Source organism: Macaca fascicularis, chromosome 11 (assembly GCF_037993035.2).
Source record: "Macaca fascicularis isolate 582-1 chromosome 11, T2T-MFA8v1.1".
Lineage (NCBI taxonomy): Eukaryota > Metazoa > Chordata > Mammalia > Primates > Cercopithecidae > Macaca > Macaca fascicularis.
The window spans coordinates 135,776,668-135,792,951 of record NC_088385.1 but is presented as its reverse complement, the minus strand read 5'-3'; the positions used below and the strand labels follow the sequence as shown (position 1 = coordinate 135,792,951).

At 47.2% G+C, this 16,284-nt stretch overlaps 1 protein-coding gene and 1 non-coding gene across 3 annotated transcripts in view; both read right to left on the bottom strand.

Moving 5' to 3' along the window:
* TMEM132C (transmembrane protein 132C) overlaps positions 1 to 16,284 on the bottom strand; it is a 436,917-nt gene that overhangs the window by 44,770 nt on the left and 375,863 nt on the right. The gene's annotated exons all lie outside the window — the stretch shown is intronic.
* LOC123567775 (small nucleolar RNA SNORA57) lies at positions 11,334 to 11,482 on the bottom strand. Its single transcript, XR_006690878.2, has one exon. It is a non-coding gene; the product is annotated as a small nucleolar RNA SNORA57 (small nucleolar RNA).

The following is a 16,284-nucleotide window of genomic DNA, read 5'->3' as shown; positions in this document are numbered from 1 at the left end:
GGTTCTATTCATACGAAATGTCCAGGCCCGGCAAATCCACAGACAGAACGTGCATTAGTGGTGGCCAGGGGATGCGGGGATGGGGAAGGGAAGTGACTGGTAATGGGTACGGGATTTCCTTTTGTGGTGATGAAAATGTTTTGAAATTAGATAGGGATGATGGTTCATAACCTCGCAAATACTAAGAACCACTGACCTGAATATTTTAAAACAGTACATTTTATGGCATGAGAATTATATCTCTATAAAAAGAAAGGAAAGTGTGTGGGATGGGGCTGGAGCCATGGAAAGGCCACATCAGGCTCAGATCCGGCTTTCGACTCTGGGCATGGCCTCAGAAAAGCCAAAGATCTATCCACCCCACAGCTGACTGACCCTGGAAATGGGACTAAGAACAGACACATTCATGGCTCAGAGACCAGACGTTTGCCTAGTAAAGCAACTTTGGGGGTTTAAATTTCATGAGGGTCTGGAGAAAGGGTGAGCTTAAGCTAAAATGTCCCAGAGAGCAGAAAACAGCCTCTCTCAATTCATGTGGCCAGGAGTCAAGAAGAGGTAGTAGTTAATAAAAGGGGAAAAAAAAGCCAGGTCACATTTGAGGCGCTCTTGGCATGGGCTAGGTGTTGCTAATGTTCTCACTGCTACCCCAAAGCCATGAAGCAGGTAGTTGTGTTATCCTTAGTCTATGGATGGGGAAACTGAGGCATGGAGCTGAGTGACTTGTCTGGGGGCACAGCCCATACATGATTCGGCCACATTTGAACGTCCAGCCCAGGGCAGGAGCATATGTTCTTGACCACAACTTCTCGGCAGGTCAAGAGCAAGGACCTGAGAGAGAATTGCCTTAAATCCTCACTCTGCCCTTCTCTTGCTGTTATTTAAATGCTCCAAGCATCAGATTCTTTGACTGTGAACTCCCAGAATAATTAGGGTTGTTGTGAAGATTAAATCAGATAATGTTTATGGATTGCCTGTCAGGGTTTGGAACAAAGTCCAAGTTGACTCAAAGGGCAGCTATTAAACATAAATGTGAAGTGTCTCGTATGAGGCAATTGGTGGCTGGAGGGAGGCCAAATTCACCCACTTCAATGTCTCTTTTTCTCTGAAAATTGGGGCTGTGCACGGGGAGGAATAGAAAATAAAATAAAAACAAGTCAAACACATAGCAGACATCCGAACACATTTAAAACATATTTATGTTAGCACTTTTTGTATTCATTTCAGATTTTTTTCTTTTACAAAAGAGAAAAAACATGGCTGATAACTTTAAAATCTCCTCTGTTATTTTTCCGGTCCTGATCCTCAATTTCTGTCCCTAGAGGCAGTCACCGTCGGGATTTGACATGTATCTTTCCAGTTTGTGATTCTTGTACTTTTACCAAATATCCATATTCATGTAGAGAAAATATGGTATTGTCTTTTGCTTTTATGTTTTATACAAAAGCACGTTTTACAGTTTATATAAATATATCATATTGTGCTTTCATCAACTTCTGTTTTGTTTTTCAAAACACTCAACATTATGTTTTTATGATCTGTCCCTGTTTGTGTAGCTGGAGCATTTATTCCTATTTAGATCCATATTTACATACTGATTGAATTCATTTGTCTCAAAACTGACTAAATTCCATCGTGTGCCTTTTCTGTATTTTACTTCTCCATTCTCTTACCCCTGGAAACTTACAGTGTTTCAAATTCTTTGCCTTTGCAAATACCTGAATCTTTCCATGTGCGTATGTATCCAGGGTTTTTAGCACCTTCTCATCCTAGAAGTGAAATTGATGGTTGAGAGTCTACACATTTCCTCTTTGATCCTGCTAGTTGGTGGTTGTCGTCACACACTCTGAGCAGCAGCATGTGAGGCCGTCCTTCCCTGAGACCCTGGCAAACCCCCGTGATTGGCCAGGTGATGGTTCCAGTTGGTCAGTTAACTGGAACCTGTTGCTGTGATGGGATTTTGTAGATGTGACTAATGCTCATAACCAGCTGACTTTATTTATAAAGGAAGTTTTCCTGCATAATCTGGGTGGGCCTGATCCAACTGGTTGAAAGTCATTTAGAAGCAGAGCCGAGGCTTCCCTGAACAGGAAGAAATCTGGCCTGTGGACAGTACTTCAGTTTGTGCCCCAAAGATCCAGGCTGCCCTTCATGACAGTTTGTCCATGACACATAGCTATATCTGTCTGTCTATCTAGTCTATCAATCTTCTGTCTATCTCCTTATGTGTCCATCATCTCTCCAATCTATTTTCTATCATCTAATCTGTTATCTAATCTATCATCTATCTATCATCTATCTTATCTCTCACTATCTATCTATCTATCTATCTATCTATCTATCTATCTATCTATCCATCCATCCATCCACTCATCTATCTACTTATCTCCTCATCTTGTTTCTCTGGTGAAACCTGCTCTCTTACCAGCCTCTTTATTTTAGGTAATTCGGTGGGTAGGGTACCATTCACTTCCCTATTACTGTAATAACTGTGCCTGGCTTATGGTGGCCATGGAGGTTCAGGGCTTGTGGACTGCAGAGATCTGAGGGCTCTAAGGCCTGGCTTTGGGCCAGTCCATGATTCCAAGGTCATGGGCACATGGGCAAATGGGGCTTGGCAAGCTGCTTTCTTCCTTGAGGAAGCTGATCCCCGTCTTTGAACTATATGCTGGGAAAGTGACTGCAAAAAGTGTCTAGGAACCACAAACAACAAGTGGGAGTCCCATAGAGAAAGCAGGAATTAGTCTGCCTTATACTTTGCTGTGAAAAATTGGCCCTTCTAAGTAGATCTAAGTGAATTGAAGGGGCTTTTCTAACCATGCAGATTAAACCAGGTGGCCACACATCTCAAAGGAGACCCTGCAGGAACTCCCATTGGTAGTGCCCAGACCCTACATTCTCATTCCCAAATTTAATTTCTGGGAGAAACTTCTCCTATAGAACTGGCTATTTTAAAGCAAGTTATAAGCCATCTCATTTTCGAGCACCAGAATCAGAGAGTAAAGGTGTTCCTCAGCCCACTTGGATGAGGAGGAATGAGTTGCCCAGGGCCACACAGCTGGACAGTGACACCATCTTGCTTTTATTTCTTTTATCCACTGCACCTGCCACCTCTCTCAAGTGTGTTTTCTCTAAGGTGGAGCAGACCTTCGGTGGCGACAGCAGCACGCGTTATGCGCCAGGTTCTCTTTAAGCGCTTCACACGTCCCAGCTCCCTGAACTCTTGGAGGGAGACTGTTCTCACCCTGATTTGAAGCACGAAGAGACGAAGTCAAGAATGCCAACTAACGCACTCAAACTCACAAAGCCAGCAGCGGGGTGGAGCTGAGACATGAACCCCAGTGAGAGGTTCAGCCCTTGGTTCTTACTCTTCGCACAAGACAACCCTCTAGAAAACAAGCTCACCAGTGGGGGGTGTGGGAGTGGGAGTGGGAGTGATGGGTGGCCCTGAGGGCCTGTCTCGCCCTGGACTGGAGAAGTCACTGGACAGTGGGACGTGGACATTTTTCATTTCTCTCCAGACCCATTCTGACATCAGTGACTCTTAAATCTATCTATCCAATCCGTCTTCAATCATCTATCCAAGGACACTTAAATTTAAGGATGCTTAAGGATGCTTAAATCCAAGTGTCATTCCTTCCATCTGCAGCCAGAGAAGCAGTCCACTCTTGTGAACGCCTCCCAGATCCACGGATTTTCTTCCCCACCACCTGTCTCTGAGGGAGGAATAACTGGCGAATGCTCCCCTCCACACACATCCACAGAGCCCAGGGTGTCTCGCTTGGTCTCCTCTGGGCGCTTGCGGAGTGGACTGTAGACCAAAAGTTTCACATTTTCCCTGAGGAAGGCAACTAATAGGGAAATCTACTATTCACTAATTCCAAGTAGATGTTGAGAACAGAGATGGTAACTATGCACTGCTTCTCAGAATGAAAAGACAGATGGACTGAATTTCTGTGGGGAGAGCAGGTGTCTGTGATGGTTTCATAGACGTCTTTCACATCCCATTAGGTTTTCAGACTGACGAATAAGACAGAGGGGCCAATTCCTGCCCATGGCATGTTTCTATGTGAACTTGTTAGCCAGGAATGATGTTTACATTTTCAAGGCTTTAAAAAAAAAAAGTAAAGAAAAACTATATGCAACAGAGACTATGTGTCCTGCAAAACTGAAAATATCTACTATCTAGCCCTTTATAGAAAAACTTTTCTGATCCCTGAACAAGATCATTTTTTCCAATTGGAGGGGCCCTCTTTCCTCCAAAGGCCTCTTTTAATCCTTGAGTTTCCGGCCATTCTCTCTGGTAGAGCCGTGGAGTCATCTTCGTTTTGCAGATGCTAACTCCTGTCCTTACCGCTTTCTCCTCTGCAGTGGTTGCAGCCTCTGATCCACCGTGCTTCCAGTGGGACTTCAATATCAGCATGATGGCTTCCTCCATAAAAGCCGGCACCCTTTGCTCAGCTTAGCGTAGATTTGCATCTTGATAATTTGCATTGCATGTTTGGACCTATGAGAAGTCTTGTGCTAAACCAGAGGGGCTCATAATTATGATGGTGGGGGTAATAAAGTTATTGTTTTTTGTAAGTTCTTGGATGATAATTCATTTAGGCAGGAAGCTGGTTAATGGGGGTAGGCCTCCTATAAGGGTAGATATTAGTGGTATTAGTCAGGTTAGTTTGCGTTAAATAGGAAGGGAGATTTGAACTGGGGAGAACTTTGTAAGTGGTTGATCATTTACATTTGTGATGATTTGCATGTTACTGACAGTATCTGGTTCTCCGCACGTGCTTTTAGCTCAAGGAAGGTGAATATAAATACTTGAATAGCAAGAGGCCCCTAAAACTGGCCTTTCTGGACTTAACCATAGCAGATAACATTACAACACTTCCTGCTGCAAAGGAAACATATATGAACAGGAAAAAAAAAAGATCATTTCTTCCTCTATCTCAGTTGAAGCACAGTCGGTCAGGGAAACATCCCGGCAGGTTAGGAGGACGCTGGAGACAGCTGGAAGGCACACCGCTCACATGGCAGGTTCTGGGGAGATCAAAGGTCCAGTTTTGAAACTGGAACCCAGCAAAGAGGGTCCAGCTGTCAGCATGCAGAGGGCAGCGACCATCGTGGCTTCGTGAGTTCAGACTGAAAAAGTGCCTGCCTTGTGGCCTCCATGGGAGCTGTGTTCCTGCTCCCGCCTTGTTGGAGCTTTGCTTTCCTCATCTGTGAAATGGGGATAATCCCGCTTTCCTCTAAGGTTGTAGGCAAGAGGACCTACAAAAAATCCCAGGTCAGTGCCTGGTACAGAGGTGGCCACTCCACCACCCCAACCCTGTCCATCTTCATCCCAGGAAACAGAGCCCATAAACTGTGACACTGTATTTGAATGTCCTGATTCACCATGTCGCTTTTGAGCTCCCTGTAGCTGCACCAGACAAATAGGTTCCATTATTATGTAACACAGTTGTGAGTTGTTTTTCAGTTGCCATGGACCCCCAGGTTGAAGGTCACATAACCTGAGCATGCCTAGATGAGCCACAGTTGCAAACACAGAGAAACCCTAAGTGCTCAAACTGAGGTGTGGGAACTGAATTAAGAAGAGGGCACTACATAATAAGGTCCAGGAGCCCTGGCATCACCCTATGGCAGGATCCAATCAGATTGAACCCTGGCATCACCCCATAGCAGGATCCAATCAGATTGAACCCTGGCATCACCCCATGGCAGGATCTAATCAGATTGAGCTCTGGTGTCACCATGGCAGGATCCAGTCAGATCATGCCTCCGTGCATCACCTCATTGCAACATCCAATCTGATCACATCTCATTACCCAATGCTTATAAACCCCAACTCAGCCCCCAGCTCTAGAAGAGACTGCTTTGGGAATTATCCCAGGTGTTTTCTTTACTTATTAGAAGTAATAAAATCTCCTTGCTAACTCCTCCTTGGTTGTGGTTAGTAGATTTATACCTGCCAAGCAACAGAATCCACCTGTTGCGTGAGTAACAACCCCAGCTTCTCAGCTGCAAGAGGATGAGCATTCAACTGCAACTAATTTGGGAATCAATTTTTTATCACTTGGAAGTCAAAGGAGTGGCTGTTTATTTGCACTTACAATTCAGTAAGGAGGCACCATCAGAGGGGACCCGGAGGCATTGGGAAGGTGCTTTGCTGGGGGCTTCAGTGCCTTGAAGCTGAACCCCAGAGTCTGGAGCAAGGTGTGGGCTGGTACTGACCACTCAGTGAATGTGGAGTCTGGGACTGACCTGCCCTGGGGATAAAGCCGTGCCCTTCCTGAAGTAAAGAAAAAGAGCTTTTCTAGCTACCAGACAATGACGGAATCTGTTTGGTAGGATAATATTGAGATACTAACTTACATTTTCCCTCTCTGTGGCTCCCCCTTCCTCCTATTCAAGCAGGGAAACCAGTTCTGTATGCATCATGGGGGAAGGAGGAGAAGGACAGAAAACAAAACGCCTCCTGAATTCCAGAGAGGTGAGGAAGTTCACGGGTATGACAAAACGTTTGGCCAAAATCACGGGGGACAGGGGGCTCTCCCTTCGCCCATCCTTCCAGAACAGAAAGAACCAATTTTTTTTCTCTTGGGAGGTAATGAGAGAGGAAGAGTGGTCTTTGGGCTCTGAAAGGAAACACGTGTCTGGTTTCTAGGCAGCGTGTTTGGAGAAGACGCAAGAGGAGATGCCTGCCTGGTGTCTGTGCAACACAAAGACCCTTGAATTCCAGAGGTAGCCCCCAAAAGGCAGGGGCTAGGGAAATAAGCTGATCAGATCTGGAGGAAATAGAGACCCAAGATATTGTGGCAAAAGAGGCTGCCTCTCAATATCCACTCCCCTTTTTTCTTCAGTGACTGAACCATGATGCTTTGGGAGGTGGGTTGGGAGGAGAGACTAAACTCAGCCTCCCTTGCAGCTGGCTGTGACCATGTGACTGGGTTCTAACACAGTGGTTCTCAAAGGGTGGTGCCTGGGCCAGCAGAATGAGCATCCTCTGGGGACTTGTTAGAAATGCAAAGTTTTGGCCTTTACCCCAGACCTGTTGAATCAGAAACTCTGAAGGTGGGTGGGGCACATTAACCTGTGCTTTACCAATTCCTCAGGTGATTCTGATGCTGTTGAAGGTTGAGAACTGGTCTAGTCCAAAAGTAAACAGAAATATGCAGTACTTTAGAAAACCTCCTTAATGAGAACTAGACTCAGTAAGCGGGGGCATTTCTTTTATTCTTTTTCCCTTCCTGCTACCGGGAATATAGATATAATGGCTGGAACACCAGCAGTCACCTTGGATCATGAGGCAAACTTGGACATAAAAACCATCTGCTAGGCCGGGCAGAGTGGCTCATGTCTGTAATCCCAGCACTTTGGGAGGCCGAGGTGGACAGATCACTTGAGGTCAGGAGTTCCAGACCAGCCTGGCCAACATGGTGAAACCCTGTCTCCACTAAAAATATAAAAATTAGCTGGGCGTGGTGGCACATGCCTGTAATCCCAGCTACTATGGAGGGTGAGGCGGGAGAATTACTTGAGCCTGGGAGGCGGAGGTTGCAGTGAGCTGAGATCTTGCCACTGCACTCCAGCCTGAGTGACAGCGTGAGACTCTGTCTCAAAAAATAAACAAACAAACAGCCATTTACTGATGGTGAGATGGTAAGATAGGAGAAGCCTAAATCTCTGATGACTAATGAGTGGTCATGGCCTTACTTATGTAGATATTTCTTTTTATGCTTGAGATGGTGGACAAAGACTAGTACTGGTTATACCTGAATGCATTACAACAAATTCTAGTTTTGTAACCATGAGAAGTCAAGTCCCTGGCAAGGATGCTAGATGGTGGCTTGCAGTTTGGGAATGGCAGGGAGTGGTGGTAATCCCACTGTTCTGTGTGGCTGCTGGTGGTGGGAGCCCCTGCGGAGCCAGGCTGACAGCAGGGCTGTTACAGGAGGAAGGAGAAAGCAGAGACTGACCATTCGGTCTAATTTGCAGCAATAGAAAAATTACTCCAAAAGGGCGCTTCATTTTCCCAATTCACGGCATACTAGTTAAAATGGTGCACGGGTCGCGCGTTGGTGTGCTGATTAGTGAGGGTGCTTGAAGCGTGGGTTCTGGATTCAGGGCAGAAAAGCCCAGAGAAGAGCCATCTGATTAACAAGCTGGCTCTGTTAGGTGCAACCAGCGATTTACATAATCAGGTGATTAAGAATACATTATGTGCACGCACACACACACACACACATATAGAGAGAGGCATTGTAGGGGAGGCCTCTTACAATTCCACCCACTAAGGTAATTTTCCCTCTGAGCAGGCTAAGTGCAGACCCCAGCTCTGCTGCTGGGTGCGGTGTAACAATTTCTCTCATCAGGGGAGCAAAGAGAACCTTGTTACCGCTGTCTTGCAAAGGGCAGTCCTGATGGAGCAGACCAGGCTGGACCTGTTATCTGACCACACCGCCTCCCCGCTCCCATTTCCTAATGAGCCCCAAGCGTTCTGTATGATGTTTGGGTAGAATTGATTAAAAAATGCTTGAGGAGATGCTGATAGGAAAATGCATCGCTGATGGCGACGCTAACAATTCCCCTCATTTCCTCTGCGACTGCCTTAGATTCGGTAGGAGCAGTGAGACCCCGAGGTGGCAGGGCAGGGGACAGAGGAGAGAGGAGGCTTCTCACAGGAAGCTCTCTCTTCTGAACATTTACAGGGAGCAAGAGAAAAGGCTTTCTTCATCAATACACTGGCAGGCCCATCCATGCGGAGGCTGTTCTCAGTTACGCCTTCTCTGTCATCTCCGTTTGTCTTGACTTTGCAATTCCTTCTAGAAATCTTAGCACACTGCAATAGTGTACCAATTAAGATCCATGTCTAAAAGCAGGCAGCATCTCAGCCCAGCACTCCATAGCAGAGTACAGCAGGGTGCGTGTGGCGCTGAGTCACAAGAGCTTACTAGTTAGCTCAGAGATCCTGCGGGAGCCATCAATCATCAGAGCGGCCCAGAGTTATTGGGCATCTACGATGTTGTTAGGCAGCAAGCAATGCACTATTGTACACATAGTCATGAGAATAATAGTAATTTATGTGCATGCCTCTGTTAGTTTTCTAAGGCTGCTGTAATGAAGTACAGCAAACGGGGTGGCATACAACAACGGAAATTTATTCTCTCACCGTTCTGGAGGCCAGAACTTTGACATCAAGTTGTCAGCAGGGCTGTGCTCCCTCTGAGGCTCTAGGGCAGGATCCTTGCCTGCCTCTTCCTAGCAAGGGGTTTGCCTGCAACCCTGTGATTCCCTGTCTTGTGTATGTGACGCTGCAATCTCTGCCTCTGCCACCGCGTAGCGCTCTCCCTGTGGCTCTGTCCAAATCTCCCTCCTACAGGGACACCAGTCATTGGATTAGCAGCCACCTAATGACCTCATCTTAACCCATTGGTATCTGCAAAGACCCTATTTCCAAAGAAGGTCAGATTCATAGGTACTGAGGCTTAGGACTTCAGCATATCTTTTGGGGGAACAAAATTCAACCCGCAACAATGTCTCTTTATTCTTTGCAAAGAATTTTCACATAAATCATTGCCACATTTGATATTCAACACAGCAGAGCAGAAAGGGCTGGTGTCACCACAGGAGGGGAAACTGAGGCACAGAGGACTTGGATTCCTGCCCTTCTGGCCTCCAGACAGCCAAGCCCTCCACAAGAGGGGAAACTGAGGCACAGAGGACTTAGATTTCCACGCTTCTGGCCTCCGGACAGCCAAGCCCTCCACAGGGGGGAAACTGAGGCATAGAGGACTTGGATTTCCACCCTTCTGGCCTCCGGACAGTCAAGCCCTCCATAGGAGGGGAAACTGAGGCACAGAGGACTTGGATTCCCACCCTTCCGGCCTCCGGACAGTCAAGCCCTCCACAGGGGGGAAACTGAGGCACAGAGGACTTAGATTCCTGCCCTTCCGGCCTCCGGACAGCCAAGCCCTCCACAGGAGGGGAAACTGAGGCACAGAGGACTTAGATTCCTGCCCTTCCGGCCTCCGGACAGCCAAGCCCTCCACAGGAGGGGAAACTGAGGCACAGAGGACTTGGATTCCCAGCCTTCCAGCCTCCGGACAGCCAAGCCCTCCACAGGAGGGGAAACTGAGGCACAGAGGACTTGGATTCCCAGCCTTCCAGCCTCCGGACAGCCAAGCCCTACAGTGTGCTCTCCCTTTCCTGTGTCAGCCCCTCTGAGCTGATGGTGAATTGATCCAGTCAGCACCATCGTAGTCGTAAAAATATCAACCCTAACACGGGCCACCTTGCACCCCACCATGATTCTGAGCTCTTTTCAAGTACCAGGTGCTGTTCCAGGCATCTCTGCATGCACTGATTTATCTAGTCTCAACAGCCCAATGAGCCGGCACTTCAACTCTCCCCCACTTCACAGGTTAGGAGATGGAGGATTTGCAGGAAGTGTAATGAACTAGCTCCAGAATTGGTAGCTACTAAGTATGGAGGCGGGAAGGGGAGCCGGGGATGGAGCCCAGGCCAGTGGAACCCTAAAGCTCATGCCCTGACCCACTGCAATATCTGACACTAATATCCCTCAAATATTGGAACTCAACTTAGAAAAAGCAAATGCATACACTAAATATCTCAGGAAATCTCCTTTTAAAAAAACAGCTTTATTGAAATATAGTTCAAACACCATACGATGCACACATTTAAAGCATACTAACCAGTACACTCTCACTTTATCTGGTTTCAAAACATCTCCCTCATACCAAAAGGAGACTCTAATCCCATTAGCAGGCACTCCCATCCCCCTCTCCTCCCAGCCCCTGGCAACCACTCATCTGCTTTCTGTCTCTATGGACTTAGCTATTCTGGATATTTTATTTAAAGGGAATCATACAATATGTGGCCCTTTGCGCCTGGCTTCCTTCATCATATTTTCAAGGTCTGTCCACGTGGTAGCATGGATTGGTCCTTCCTTCCTTTTAATGGTCTGATAATATTCTATTGTATGGATAGACCACATTTTGTGCATTCCGTTCTCAATTGATGGACATTTGGGTTCTTTCCAGTTTTTGGCTATTATGAGTAATGTTGCCGCGAACATTTAGGTACAAGTCTCCGTGTAGATGTAGGTTTCATTTCTCTTGGGTTTACACCTAGGAGCGGCATTATGAAAGGTCCTTTATTTATTTATTTATTTTTTTTATGGTAGGAACGGCCTTTATTGGCTGCAGCGGTAAGTGGAAGAGGGGATACAGCGTCCGCAGACCTGAAATCAAATGAGATCATGTGAGCAACCCCATGGAGGAGCCAGCTGGATCTCGGTTGTGCCGGTCCGAGATTCCCGGTGTCCCGGCGCTTGAGGATAGAACCAGCGGATAGGAAGCCGCCGGCACCGAAGACATGACGCCGAGGGGGCCAGAGCCCTTTCCCTCTTCCTCCGCACATTACGGGGAGCGGTACCACAAGCCCGATCCCCGCCAAGAAAAGGAGGATGGTCCTTTTTAAAAGTAGGTCATTACGTAGACTTTTCCCCAAGGTGAGTTATCTTTCTTTAACTCTGGTGAACTGACAAAGTTAGAATAATCCCGTGGATTTATGAATCTCCTTCCTCCAAAGTGGCCCAAGCACTTTTCTCCATGCTATGAAATCCACTTCTCTGGTCATTCCAGACAGCAAGGGGGGCTCCAGAAGGGCTTTGCCTGGGTCAGGGGCTGGGAAGTGTGGCCATGCTGGCCACCAGGCAGGCCTCCTGTCCTGGGCCCCTGTTTCCCGGAACACGCTCCACTTACAGGCACATGGAGGCATCGTCCTCTGTCTTCTGTGAATCCTGCTCCTTGTGGCTCCGAGAACTCTGTGTTCCGAGCTGCAAATGTTCTTGGACGGTGTCTCATTAATTATAGCTTATCAGCTGCCTTGCGAGTTGCATCTTAATGAGTGACCCTCATCGCTGACCCTTTATTAGCACAGGAGTTCTTTGTTGGGTCCTGAGTCTCTTCCGATTTTTTAAACACAGATCAATGGGATGTTGTGGGGCTGACGTGTCCCGCTTCCCATCCCGGAGGATCGGGAAAGCTTCCTTGCAGGTGGTCTGCGCAGCTCTGCTCCTGGCACCGACCCCGCCCCACAGCCAACAAGAAATCCCTTTGATGTGCAGACGAGGATGGGGTAGGGGTTCTCTCATTATCCAGTTATGTGGCTAGATCCTATTTCAAGAGAGTTTACTCTGCACACAGCGGCCAGGGCCAGCCTTGGGGTACCTGAAAACCCTAAGAATACAGAGGTCAGAACACAAAGGAGAGTCATCCTTGTCGAAATGACCTGCAAGGGTCCAGGCATGTGGCTTCTGGACTGTGGAGAAGGGTGCTAACTGCATTGGTCACATGGAGCTGAAAATAGAGTTAAAAACCCTTTAAAACGTCAGTGAGACCAGGCTGCTGCTCTGCTCAAACCTCCGCCTGGTTTTCATCTGATTCAGAGTGAAGCCAAAGTTCTGTGGAATCTGGAGCCCTTGGTTTCCTCCCTGCTTCTCCTCCAGTCCGTCATGTTTTCCAGCCACAGCATCTTGTTGCTATGTCTTAAACATGGCAGTCTTTGCATATGCTGTTCCTTCTGCCTGGAGTGCATTCCCTGAGATACCTGCATGGCTCCACCCTCACCTTCCTTCACCCCCTATTCCCATTCCCTGCTATGATCTCCCCAACTGTGATCACCTAGGAGACATTGTTTCATTTCAGCTTTGAGGCCTTGGCTGTCTCCCTCTTAAAGAGAATCTCCATGAAGAGATGTTGTGTCTCTCAGTCGCTGTTCCTCCCCTACTGCCTGGAACAGTGACGGGGCGTAGTAGTTGCTTAACGAACATATAGGGCATGAAAGAAAAGGAGAAACCATTTGCACATCTTTCCTATTTGAGTTCTAAAAGCATTTTAAATAAGGGAATTTGAGGTCATGGCACTTTATGAAGAAGGCCTTGAATCAGAAAGCAGCAGCAGGATCTTGGCCTGCTTCCTGCAGGAGCACCATCAGGACCCCGGATGGAGTCGTTGTCTGAAGAGCCAGCCTTGGAGATGAGGCCGCGGCCCTGTGCTTGGGCTGCAGACAACTGCAGATGTGAAGAGACTGCAATCCAGGAATGATGGATGGCTCAGGGCAGCCCGTATGTCAAGACCAGGAAACAAAATCTTCAAGCTTCAGCCTTGGCTTGGGCAGCAGGAGATCCAGGAGTTGTTACCCCCAAAAAACTGTGAAGTAGGTAGAAACCCCAAGAAGGATGGGGCTAAATTCGTTTCTTACTCCCTGATGGAATGGTGGATTTAGAAATCTGGGCGAGGCTCAGGACAGCAAGTCATGGTTTGAATCTGCAATCCCCATCTGAGGGATGGAGATTTATATCCAGGCTGCTGCTCTGTGGACCACGCCGAACCTCCGAGCCCCTTCTGATTGGTCAGTGTTATGACTCTGGTCTGTTCTGATTGGTTGGAGCCCACACCACTCCAGTGGGTGGAATCTGAGCATCACCTCCTTTGCATCCATGTAAATGAGACTTTTCAGGTAACAAATGGGATTGGCTCTGCAATTTCTCTGGTGCCCTATGAGTGACCATGATGACTCCCTAATCTCCTGATGAACGTGGCAGCAATGACTTTTTTTTTTTTTTTTAGACAGGGTCTTTCTGTGTTGCCCAGGTTGGAGTGCAGTGGCAAGATCACTGCTTACTGCAGCCTGTAACCCCTGGGCTCAAACAATCCTCTCACCTCAGCCTCCCGAGTAGCTGGGACTGCAGGCATGCACCGTCCTTGCCCTGATATTATTAATAATTCTTTTTGGTAGAGATGGGGTCTTGCTATGTTGCCCAGGCTGGTCTCCAACTCCTGGCCTCAAGCAATCCTCCCACCTCAGCCTCCCAAAGTGCTGGGATTACAGATGTGAGCCACCATGCCATGCCTCCCCCACCTTTTATAAAAGTAAAACTTTATCCATGTTAAATGTCTTACAATAGCAATGACCTCCTTTTAACGAGATTCTTACATGAGCTGTTCATGGGTCTTCTTGGGGTACCTGGAAACCCCAAGAATACAGCGGTCAGAACACAAAGGACAGTCATCCTTGTCCTAATGACCTACAGGGGTCCAGGCATGTGGCTTCTAGACTGTGGAGAACTGTGTTAACTGCATTAGTCACATGGCGTTAAAAACAAGCCTCATTCCTCTTCCCTACTGCACTCTGAGTTTCTGCCAGAGGTTACCACTGGAGGAACATAGACTCACAATAGTAAACCACTTAACAGATCAATCCTGCGGAGATGCAACTTGTCTCAAATGGTAGCTGAGCAAATTTTCCTCCCTCCCTGAGGACATAGCTAACAGCTCTGCTGGCTGGCAGTAACAGACCAATAATTCTGGGCTGTCACTGCAGGGAAACCCAACTCCCTCCTCATTTACTTTCAATTCATTCACAGTGCAAGCTGGGGTACAGGAAACAAACTTTACTTATCTGTCAATTTGCTTCTAACACAAGATAGAGAATCCATTTCAAAACATTCATTTAAAAAAGAAAGCAATTCAATTTAAGCAGGCACCATCTTTGGAAAGCCCCACGCTATAAATGAGTTATTAAACAGGCCATCCTTTGGGGTGGCACATGCGCTAAGTGGCACCAACTTCCCTGAGAAATGGCCTTTTATTTTTTTGCAATCTAGCCAAGAAAGGAGGCAGTTGAGAAATATGTATTTTGTTTCTCCAAAGTTGTAATCTCTTTCACTGTTTGCAATATTTTGCATCACTTGGGTATAAACACATTATTGCTATAAATCAAAGGTATTTTCAAAGTCAGTCCCAAGGGCAGAGCCTGCTCCAGCAGTATTATGAAAGAGGTGAAAGTGGTCTGTGGTATCTGAGTGTGAGAGGCATTTCTGGTGTGCATCCATACCTGGACCTCTTCTCTGTCCTGAGCCACAGGGCGTCTATGTCCCAGACCCTTTGCAGCCAATAAAATACGAGTGGAAATGATGTGTGTCCCTTCCAGGCTAAGGCACAGAAGAACCAGTGTGCCAGCTCTCTGCTTCCTCCCTCCCTGGTGGCACAATCAAGGGTGACAGTATCACAGGATAGTGTGAGTTGGATCCCTGAGTCACTGGCTGGAGGGGAAGCCAGGCTGACCTGCACCACACTTTGCATGAGTGTGATTAATACACTGGCTGTGTGGAATCCCTGAAATTCCATTGCTAGCCTGTTGTGGGAGCTAGCTGGACAGCTGCTGATAAATCACCCCAAGAAGCCAGGCTGGCATTCACCTGGACATGACAGAGTTCTCCAGTAAACACACTCACATCCAATGCTGATGGACTCCAGTAAACACCCTCACATCCAACGCTAATGGACTCCAGTAAACACACTCACATCCAATGCTGATGGACTCCAGTAAACACACTCATCCAATGCTGATGGACTCCAGTAAACACACTCATCCAACACTGATGGACTGAGCTAAACAGACTCACATCCAACACTGATGGACTCCAGTAAACACACTCATCCAATGCTGATGGACTCCAGTAAACACACTCATCCAACACTGATGGACTGAGCTAAACACACTCACATCCAACGCTGATGGACTCCAGTAAACACACTCATCCAACACCGATGGACTGAGCTAAACACACTCACATCCAATGCTGATGGACTCCAGTAAACACACTCATCCAACACTGATGGACTGAGCTAAACACACTCACATCCAACGCTGATAGACTCCAGTAAACACACTCATCCAAAACCGATGGACTGAGCTAAACACACTCACATCCAACGCTGATGGACTCCAGTAAACACACTCATCCAAAACCGATGGACTGAGCTAAACACACTCACATCCAACGTTGATGGACTGAGCTAAACACACTCATCCAATGCTGATGGACTCCAGTAAACACACTCACATCCAACGCTGATGGACTCCAGTAAACACACTTACATATAACACTGATAGACTCCAGTAAACACACTCATCCAACACTGACTGACTGAGCTAAACACACTCACATCCAATGCTGATGGACTCCAGTAAACACACTCATCCAATGCTGATAGACTCCAATAAACACACTCACATCTAACACTGATGGACTCCAGGAAACACACTCATCCAACACTGATGGACTCCAGGAAGCACACTCACATCCAACGCTGATGGATTCCAGTAAACACACTCATCCAATGCTGATGGACTCCAGTAAACACACTCACATCCAACACTGATGGACTGAGCTAAACACATTCATCCAACACTGATGGA